Below are 10,496 nucleotides of genomic sequence, written 5' to 3' on the forward strand. Positions count from 1 at the left end.
AAGGATTGGAAGTGATTTAAAGAATTATATTTGTATATTTGTATTTTACATTTTATAAACTTCATAAAATTTGTATTTTATATTATCACATATATTATTATATTATATTATTATATATTATTAAATAATTTCACCAAGGGAATTTGGAATAGAATTTGAGGAAATTCAGTTTTGACCAAAACTAAACCCCAAAATAGCTGGGATGTAGTTGCAATGTTGGACTTGTTACAGCTGAATGCTGATTGTTTGGACACAAGAAAGATGTTTTAAGTAAGCTAATTCATATTACAGTGAGTGTGCTACCTTCAGTGGCGTAAAGCTGTTCCTCAAGCCATGGTAACTCACGTCCAACCCCCAAATACACATGCTAAGAGCAGCCCCAAGGGGCATGGTCCGTTCCAGCATTAAGCAGCTCTCCCATGTGCTTGGAAAAAAAATCACCTCCTCTCTGCTTTCACCTGTAGCTATGCCATTCTCCAAGAGGGTGAGGAAAAAAGCCAGGCACTGAAGGCTGGAAACACCACTGCAGTCTCTGAAGCTAAGCAGATGAACAACGTCCATTTCACTTATTTCCCGTTTGGAAATTTGTCCCCTTAAAGGCTTTAGATCAAAGTTAAAAAAATAAAAAAATCAGTATCATAAAAACTAGGCAGCTATGGAATAATAGGAAAAGTCCTCATCTGTATAAAAAAACAACAACTAGAAGACACAAAATAAACAGTACAAAGAAAGAGCACTCAATCAGTCATCATAGTGGAGGGCATGCAGCCCTATAGCCATCTGCATCATGAACACTGTGTTCAATATCCTTGTGAATGAATCCCAACAGGGAGACAGAGAAACATTGGAGCAGTTAAGTGACAAAATTCACTGGTAATACTAAGTTATGCAGAATAAAGGCAAGTGCTGATTGCAGAGAGATACAGAAGGACTTAATGACACCAAATAACCAGCTGGTAAAAACACAGGCAAAAATCAGTACAATCTAAACACGGACTGATGTTCAGAGGTTCACAGCAGGAAAAAAACAGCACCTCAATTTGCTACGCATAGGGATGGGCTCTAAATGATTCAGGAATGAGATCTCAGATTTAAAACATTATTCTAGAAAAGTATCAGCACAGTCAAAAAGCAGAGAGTGCACTAGAAATTATTACAGCAGAGATCAAAATCAAACCCACCTTTATTCAGTACTGTAAAACATTCAACTGCATCCTGGAAGTTGTAATCAGCTCACACTCCCTCAGAAAAAAAATAAGCAAAACTAGAAAAATTTCAAGGAAGTAGAACAGAGACAACCAAAGGCCAGACAATTTCCATTTGAGGAACAATTAAGTAGAGGAAAATCAGCTTGAAAAATACTAGAAAGCATCAGGCATTTGTCAGGCTCAAAGCAGGTGAGAAGAAATGGCTCTATTTCTCATACTCTAATTCCCTCTAAAGGTTTGTTCTTGCCGATGTTGAGCCTAGCAGTGACCAAGACATCTGACTTCAAGGCCCTGTCTTGCCTGGGCTGTGCCCCAAACCCAGCCCTGCTTTCCCAGCCTGCTGGTAGCCCTCCTGTCAGCGTGCAGACGCATCCTTGCTTACCGTCAGGGCGTCGGAGAAAGCGAAGTGGATTACAACCTCAGCCAGTGCTCGCCAGGTCGGCATTTCATAAAGCTGGGCTCCTCCGAGCTGGTGAAGTGGAGCAAAAGGACCCGACTTAGCAGCTGATTATTCACTCATAAAACACGGTACTTAAAATTCACACCTCAGCTTACTCCAGGCTAGAGTCTCCTGGTTGTATCTACCAATAGCCTTGAGCTGTAGCTGCACTGATGCCGGGCGTTCAAGCGCACTGAGCAGCTGTCCCTGGAAGAAATGCACACATCTCGAGAAGAAATCATCACACGTTAGAGCTGAGGTACCTCCTCCCACGCTGAAGCAAGTTTAAATCTGCTCCAAGGGCCGTGACACGATCCTCCATGACCTCTTTTCTGGGGGACGTCTGACATAACCCTGGTAAGTCCAGAGGTGAGATTTCAGACAGCCTAAACCCATGGAAGAAGTGGAAATTGTAGGTAGTGTAATGCCAGGGTGGGAAGAAAAAAGCCTTCCAGTTACTTCTTGCCTCAGAGCTTTTTCCACACCACCAAGTGTTTTGGGCCGACGCTCTCCCATGTGCCTGCAGGGCACCACATGACAGCCCATAAAAATGATAACGTGATACACACCAAAGCAAAACATTTATTATTATGTTTCCTAACTACCTCCAGACTCCAGAATGAAAAAAAAACATAGCAGCTGCCACGATGCCCGCCTGCAACACTTCCTTGCAAGGATTCAGAAGCTGCTACCAGGTCTGGAAAAGACAAAATGATTAGAAAGCGCTGTACTTTTTTCAAAATCTGGATTTAAACCAGGACAATAATGTCAATAGAAGGCTGCAGATGGCAGGTGGATAATTCCACATCCCCCGGCCCCCAGCCCTAATCCTCTTCAGCCAGACACAGCCTTCTAGCAAAAGCGGTCAGAAAGAAAATGAAGGGAAATTACTCATATGGAGGATTTCAAGCAGGCTGCAATTTCTGCAGGTGGGTTCATCTTAAAACAAACACAAAGCTGGAACAGTCACCTTCCTCAGTGACTGACCCATAGGAGAAGACTGAAGGCATTTTGACTCGTAAGAGGTCAGCACAATATAAATGGACTGGCAACAGGTCTTGCTAAGATGTCACGCTGCAGGTGCTGATAAAACCAACAGAAAACACTCTCGACTCTGGCTTAAACTAATTGGCAGCTCAACCTGGAAAAGAAAACGAGCCCACTGCAATGCGGACACAGCGATCCGCACCCTTATAGAATTAATTTCCATCAAATCCAAATGTATTTTCCATAATGCAGATGAAAGTGCTTTCATCCTTCTCCTTGCCAGGTCACGCACCCAAAAATGTTACCTTCAGTGGCTCTCTTCACAGGAGCAGATGGTGCTTAGACGAGGAGGAAGGCAAGTCATGGGAGAGAAAGGGAAAGTAAGAAACAAACTCTTTGGAGAAGCTTGGTTTAAATAAGATTTAATGATTTGAAGAGCACTTAAAAACACTTTTAACCACATGATAATTTTAAAAAGCCTTGCCTTTCATGCCTTTTTTCCCCAGGATTATGGCAGACCCACATTAAGCACATCATGCCCCCGCCAGCCTCTGCCCTGAAGGCCACCAACCACTGCTCTGAACTTCCATCCATCACTTGCCCAAACCCCATCCCCAACCACAGCCTGATTCCCTCATGGGCAAGTTTCCCCTGCAGGGTCAGAGAGCTCAAGATTCAACCCTTTGGTAGCCTGAGATGCACTTAGGGCTTGGAGAACAGGCAGAGGGCCTGAGGAATAAGAAGAAGGGAGCCACAGAGGAGCAGCAGCAGGGCAGGAGTGCTGGCAGTCGGACAGAGCCTCCCTGTTGCTTCCAAGGACCTTGCATTTCTAGCAACGTGTGGCAGAAACGCTGACAAAGAGCTAGGAAAACATTTGGTTGTTCATCCAGGTTGTTCAGCCTGGAGAGGAGAAGGCTCCACAGAGACCTTACAGCGGCCTGCCAGCCCTGAAGGGGCCTACAGGAAAGCTGGGGAGGGACTCCGTGCCAGGGAGGGTAGGGATAGGACAAGGGGGAATGGCTTTAAGCTAAAAAATGTTAGATTTAGATTTAGATTAGCTATTAGGAAGAAGTTCTTCACTGTGAGGGCAGTGAGGCCCTGGCACAGGCTGCCCAAAGAAGCTGTGGATGCCCCATCCCTGGAGGTGCTCAAGGCCAGGCTGGATGGGGCTTTGGGAAAGCTGGGCTGGTGGGAGGTGTCCCTGCCCATGGCAGGGGGTGGAACTGGGTGGGCTTTGGGGTCCCTTCCAACCCAAAGCATTGGGTTTGCAACCCACATCCTCCAGGGAAGCAGTGCTCCAAGAACATCCTGACATGCGTGCATTTGAAAGCTATGCAACAAATAAGGCAGGAATTCACACGTGTTTATTCTGGCTCTTCCTAACTTTTGAACACCTGCCTTCACAGGCCCAGTACTCTGTTGGATGACAGCATGAGATAAACCAAATACGGACAAGAGGAGAAAAAAAAAAAAAAAAGTTTAGAAAGAAGCCACAACATGCAGCTCAGCCAGACTTTCCGCCCCCTCACGCTCTTGCTAGTTGGAAAATGATCTGGATTTGTAGGTTTAATATCACTTAAAGAATCAAACTTTAAACTGAAATATTCACAAGCTGTATTCAGAACATAATCATGGTTGGGTAAGCACAGGTGACAAAATTTAAACAGCCCTTTTCATCATCCTATACCAAAACATACAGAGCAAGCAGACACAATGTAGGTTCAAGAATCGAGAGCCAGAGCTTCCATGGCATCACCAGAGCTAGAAGCTCCCAGACTGAACTGAGTTTTAAAGCAATACTTTTATTACTGTAAGGCCTATGGCAATTGGCCCACATGTAATTATTTGTTTGAGCTCAAATAGGCAGAAATTAAAGTATTTTTCTGATTGAAGCATTAGGACCAAAAGAGCCTTTAGTTCAAGTGCAACAAAATATCTAGATTAAATTTCTCAGCAAGATGCTAAGCTCACGTTTGCTTAAAAAATATTTATTTCTTACTAAATGGGTGGCTGATTTTTTTTTCCAAAGCAATACACTTTTGGAGGGTAAACTGTGAATGCGGTCAGAACATGATGCTCTACAATATGCTGATGAGAGTTTTTCACCACTAATAGTTTTTGTCTCTTCCAATCCTCAGAAATATTATGCCTTTGAGCACCAAAGTAGTAAAAACAAAACCTCAGCAAACATCCCTTTAGTCTACTACCACCAATACTTTACAGTTTTCTCAGTCTCCTTCACAGCATCTTAAGAATTAAACGCTAGGAGCAAGTGCACCTGGCAGACATACTGAAATTTCGTCTCTACTTTGCCTCATGTAATTACTCATCCAGACGATAATCTGAGTTTTGATTAGAAAGTCGGTTTTGTTTTTTTTTTTCCCTGAGTAGCACAAAAAAATTAGAGACGAATTTAAATCCATAAAATCCTAGTACAAAATTTAAGCCACCCGTAATTGCATAACAAGTAAGGCTGCACTACATTTGTCCTTGGTACTAAAGGAATTTACACCTTCTACAGATTCAACTATGTACGACACAGATTTCTGCAAACCTGTCAATAATTTTATACAGCATACACACCGTATTTTTCTAGGAGTATATCCACCTTACATGCAACTCTGTTGAGAAAAGACTTCAGAGTAATTTCTGAGTAAAATAATAGCAAATATTCTTGCATACCATTGCTAAATCGTGGACCATTTAGGAACAGCTCAGTTACTTCTTGACTATTCCACTCCCTGTTAGCTGGTACTGCTGAAGGACAGTTTGTTATAATAAGGTTATATCATCCATACATATATACTATACACATATATGAAATGCTGAAGAGAATGGAGGTGAGACCTGGTTGCTGGACACAAGGCAGGGAAGGTAATTACCCCCTTGCTACACACTATCAGTGCTTGAGGTCTCTCCAAAGTGCAACTCTACACCTTCTATTTTTGGTTGGACCATTTTTAAAGTCACATGTTTCCATTCCTTAATAAACAATGAGATAAAACAACTTAGTTCCCCCACCCCAAGCAACTACAATTCATTATTGTCTCCTACAAATATCTCCCTAGGCCAATCTTGCAAGTGAAATATGGTACCTCATTTGTTGTTTTAAATAAAATACTGCCTTTAGTGACGTGCTGCACTGATGTATCACTAAGAAAAGGTACAACTGTGAGCTCTCTGGAAGTTTATCTTAAGTCCTAACTGCTGAATGACAAATCCCAAACTAATGAGAGTAAATAAATAAAACACCGTTGTCAGATGGCGTAATTAATTTAAGAACCTAAAGTGCTTTACAAACATTCTTTGTTATGCCATCCATCCAAACAGATAAATATTGTTAGTCCTACGGCACGAAGTTAGCAAGGAAGGGGCAACAAGGTTCCTTCTTACATCACAACATGACTCACTGGCAAAGTGCAAAGGTGAAGCTGAAGATAAATGAAGAAATACCACTTGGGGCTTAATCACTACTACCATGCCCCACAGGTGCCTCATTCCTTAAGATATCATTCATCTAATCAAGTGCAAGAACATCATATGATTGACATCGTGATCTCCAGCACGCGCCACCTGGGACAGGGCACGATCCCAAGCCAGGTGCTGCAACTACAGCATATTGACTTACACCAACATCCCCACTGCTTCTGCTCCCCCAGAAAAGAAAAAAAGAGCTCTGCAAAAAGCTTGCAGAAAAGATCCTGGATGAAGAGGAGGCTGATCACTTTATTTTTACTGAGCCCTTACGGATTGTTTTATTTCTAGTGCTCAAAGTCAGTCTCTAACATGAGGTCAAAAGCGCGGTGTGGGTAAATATCAAGAAGTAGGGGAAAGCAAAAACCTTTCCCAAGGGAATACCACCACAAAGTCACTTTTGAATTTGATTAAAGTTTCTTTTCCAACAAACAACAAGGAGAGAAGCAGTGAGAGCACTTCTGTTCCAGAATTCCCATCCCCTCCTGCCAGGCTAACGGGGCCTCACCAGCACAAACCAGCACGCACCACCTCAACACCGGGCACCTAAACATGGGCTTCACAGACCTTCTGTCCCACCAAAATCTAAAGGCAGGTGCCCAATATGTTCTGCAGCTAGTGAATGGTACGTTTGGTACATTCAGGGGACGTAACTTTTCTGCTCAGAACTTGTTGTTAAGCTCTGCATTAAGCCATTACGCTACGTCTTCCTGCCTGCGCTGCAGCTGACGATCGGAAACGTGATCGTGCATCTCCAGAAACAGCACGTTTTCCGAGTCTCCAGAGAACGCAGATTACCAAATACCTGGAACTTGAGCCTGCCAAAATAAGTTGTTACAAGAGTAGCTGCACACCTGGACGTGTCACCTGGAGAGCAAGCAAGTTAAGTAAATAACACTCTCTTCCTCAAAACAAGCCATGAACTCAGACAGTGCTACTAGGGGGTCTGCACCATGCCCAGCTAACGCTGCGTGTTTAGTTTTTGGTAGATTTTCACGTGTTTGATTTATAGATAGATTTGTAGATGTTCCTGGCAGATGCTGGCATTAATGTTGGTCGATCATTTTAAGATAATGTGGACAGGCGGTGGGGGGAAGCTCACCCACCCACCCTCCTGCCACTGTCTGTGCCTCCAGGTCTTCTCCTCCAGCACGAGGGTGCAGACAACCCGTCCTTTGGGACACGTACGCTCTCCAAACCCCGAACACAACCCCAAAGAAACACAAACCCAAGAGCAGGCGGGTTTCTGAGGAGCCACAGGGCAGCCCCGGGCTCTCGGTGCTGCACCCCAGCCCGGGGGCTCCTGGCACCTTGGCGATGCCGGGTCCAGGCCCCGCTCAGCGGGGAGCCCCCCGGCACGGCGGGGCCGCTTCCAGCGGAGTTTTGGGGTGCTGCCAACAGCGGGGACACCACCCTACAACTTGGCAGCAGGGCGCTGCGGCTCCCCAAACCCGACGAGGACCCGCACGGGCGGGCAGGCAGCGCCCTGACCCCCCCGGGCTCCCCTTCCGCGGGGCCCCCGCCCCCTTCCCGGGGCCGCAGCCCCCTCCCCGGCCCCGCTTCCCCTCCGAGCAGCCCCGGGACGAGCCCTACCGTCTCCTCCGGAGCCTCCACCGCCGGGCTGGGCTCCCCCGGGCCGCCGGCCCCGGAGGTGGTGGCGGTGGCGGCGCCGGGGCCGTGCCCGCTGCGAGGGCGACACCCAGCGGCAGCACCACGGCGGGCCCGGGGCTTGCAGCGGGGAAGGGGGGCAAGGGGGTGGCCCCCAGGTGAGAGGCTGGGGGGACCCAGCCCTCTCCTTGCTGCAGGTGCAATGAGAGCAACCCGTGAGATTTGTGTTAAAGGAGTCCCACCTACAGGACTGCTTTGTGTTTGGTCATTACGGCTGAGAAACAAGAAGTTAACACGTAGAGGAAGACAAGGTTTCCTTGGCATTGATCTGCAAGCAATCTAACAGAGGTTTTCTTCTTTAGCAGAAGCTCGAGGAGATGCTTTTGTGATCCTACAAACCCAGATGTGGCTGGGCTCCCTCACTTATGTGAGTGTCAGTGGGACCTTACCCATGCTCGATTACTGTAAACTTGTTTAATCCAGACAGCCACTTTTGTATTATTTTTTTTCCTGTTAAGAAGAGGAATTCATGAATTCCCTCAGTTGCCTGAGACAGAAAGTTTTTGTTTTGTCTGTGAAACACAGCTCCTTTCTGACAGAGTCCAAGCACATGCAATGTTATGCACCGTGTATGTGCAAAGACTCAGCCCCGTGTCTACCTGCCCTTACTGCCAGTCCCGTGACTGAAGGCATGGCGCAGTTTCATTATGTGCTACAGGCTGTGAAGTTAAATGATGAAAGATTTAAAAAAATAAATAAATAATTAAAAAAAAAAAAGGAAGACAAGAAGAGAAAGAAAAAAAAAAAGAGAGAAAAGGAGAAAAAAGAAAGAGAAAAAGCCAAGTGCAGCAGGGACACAGAACAACTTGGTGGCACAGAGACAGAGGAGGAGTAATTCCTGAAGTTGATGCAGAGCCCAGGTCAGATTACATTGCCGAGGGGTTGGCAGAAATGCTTCAGCCCTACTCAAAAAACCTATCTGGAGTTGAGCCTGGAGTCTGAGTGGCTCTGAACCTGCAGCCGTAGCCAAGCAGGCAGTCGCTGGCATTAGATTTGTGGGAAGAACTGCATCGTAATCAGCCCTGTCATTCCTGAGCTTCTACACCCTAATTTAGCATTTTAATATCTCCAAATTATTCTCAGCGACTGGTGATGTTTCATAGCTCTTTGTACGAAAGAAACCTAATACCGTCAGTCAGGTTTGTGGGCAAGGCTCACTTCCCCTCGCCAGCCTTGAAACCTAACAGCCCTTTCGGTGCAGATGCGATCAGCCGGTACCGGAGTGAGACAGACGGCCCTTTATGACAGACCTGGAAACTTGTCTCCGCTTTCAGTCAGGAGTTTTCAACAGACTCATGTCCCGCTGGGCCGTCCCAGGCCAGAATGCTAAAAACTTCACTGGTAAAAGCTCTCGGTCCCAATTCCTGATAGCACACTTAACTTTGAAACACTTCACACAGCCTTTTGGGACACTGTAAATCTGTTCAGGCAAAACTTCCAAGCTGGTGGATGAACTGAGGAGAAAGAAAGGCATTTCAACACATTTGCATATGGGTAATTTGTCATGGCATGGCATAAAAAGAGATTTCTCCCCTCCTTCCCCTATGAAAAAAAATGCTCCTCCATTATCTCAAGTGGATTAGGGCAGCCTGGAAAGCCTCCTGATAACAGCGGCACGAAGGGGATAGAAACAGGAAAACATGGAGCTGGAGCATGGCGAGCCCAGCTCCCAGTGCTACCTTCTCCAGTCCTGTCACCATGGGGTGATGGCTCCAGTGCCCCAGGTGGAGCAAGACATTGGGAGCAGCACCAGGAGCTCCCGAAGCAGGAGCCTCACTGAGGGCAGCGGCTGTGATCTGCCTGTAGCCCTGGTCTGAGGGAGCCATGGCAGGCAGCTGGCTGCAGCTCAGCCTCCTGGGCGCTGAAAAATCCCATCCTCCCGTGGAATTTTTACTACTACAGCTTCTCTGAGTTGTCCTGCATAACATGCCTGAATGTGAGCCGGCAGTGTGGCCAGGTGGCCAAGAAGGCCAATGGCACCCTGGCTTGTCAGGAATGGTGCAGCCAGCAAGAGCAGGGGGGTGATCGACCCCCTGTACTCAGCTCTGGTGAGGCTGCACCTCGAGTGCTGGGTTCAGCTTTGGGCCCCTCACTACAAGGACATTGAGGTGCTGGAGTGTGTCCAGAGCAGGGCTGCGAAGCTGGTGAGGGGTCTGGAGCACAAGTCCTGTGAGGAGCGGCTGAGGGAGCTGGGGGTGTTTGGTCTGGGGAAGAGGAGGCTCAGGGGAGACCTCATGGGTCTCTATAGGTACTTGAAACGGAGGTGTGGGGAGCTGGGGGTCATCCTCTGCTCACAGATAACCTAAGGGGGAATGGCCAGGGGAGATTTAGGTTGGCAATGAGGAGACATTTCTCCTCAGGAAGAGCAGCCAGGCACTGGGACGGGTCGCCCAGGGAGGTGGCAGCATCACCATCCCTGGGGGTGTTGAAGGCGAGGCTGGACGCGGTGCTTGGGGACACGCTCAGTGGGTGACGGTGGCGGTAGGGGGATGGTGGGACCAGGGGGACCTCACAGGTCTCCTCCACCCCTAACGGCCGTGTTTCTGCCTCACAGGACTGCCTTGGTGTGTGTGTGGGGGGGATTGGGAGGAGAGCTCGGGCGCCCTCCACCACTCGGCGGCGGGGCCGCGCGTGCGCGCTCGCGCTCGCCGCGTGCCCGCGCGCTGAGGCCGGGCCGGGCCGGGCCGCGCCGCGCCGCGCTCCGCCCAGCGGCGGGGCCG

The 10,496-nt window shown here is 47.6% G+C and overlaps 1 protein-coding gene across 7 annotated transcripts in view; it reads right to left on the bottom strand.

Annotated features, from left to right (window-relative positions):
• The window catches only part of ANKRD6 (ankyrin repeat domain 6), a 99,770-nt gene extending 91,922 nt beyond the window's left edge, over positions 1–7,848 (bottom strand). For 4 of the 7 annotated variants that reach the window (XM_068677963.1, XM_068677962.1, XM_068677955.1 and 1 more), the window contains exon 1: positions 7,702–7,848. The gene's annotated coding sequence lies outside the window, so the exon portion shown is untranslated. The remainder of the gene's footprint in view (positions 1–7,701) is intronic. The other 3 variants (XM_068677956.1, XM_068677957.1, XM_068677961.1) reach the window with 2 other exon arrangements.
• Positions 7,849–10,496: the final 2,648 nt, after the last annotated feature.

The sequence above is a fragment of the Anas acuta genome, chromosome 3, assembly GCF_963932015.1.
Source record: "Anas acuta chromosome 3, bAnaAcu1.1, whole genome shotgun sequence".
NCBI classification, from domain to species: domain Eukaryota; kingdom Metazoa; phylum Chordata; class Aves; order Anseriformes; family Anatidae; genus Anas; species Anas acuta.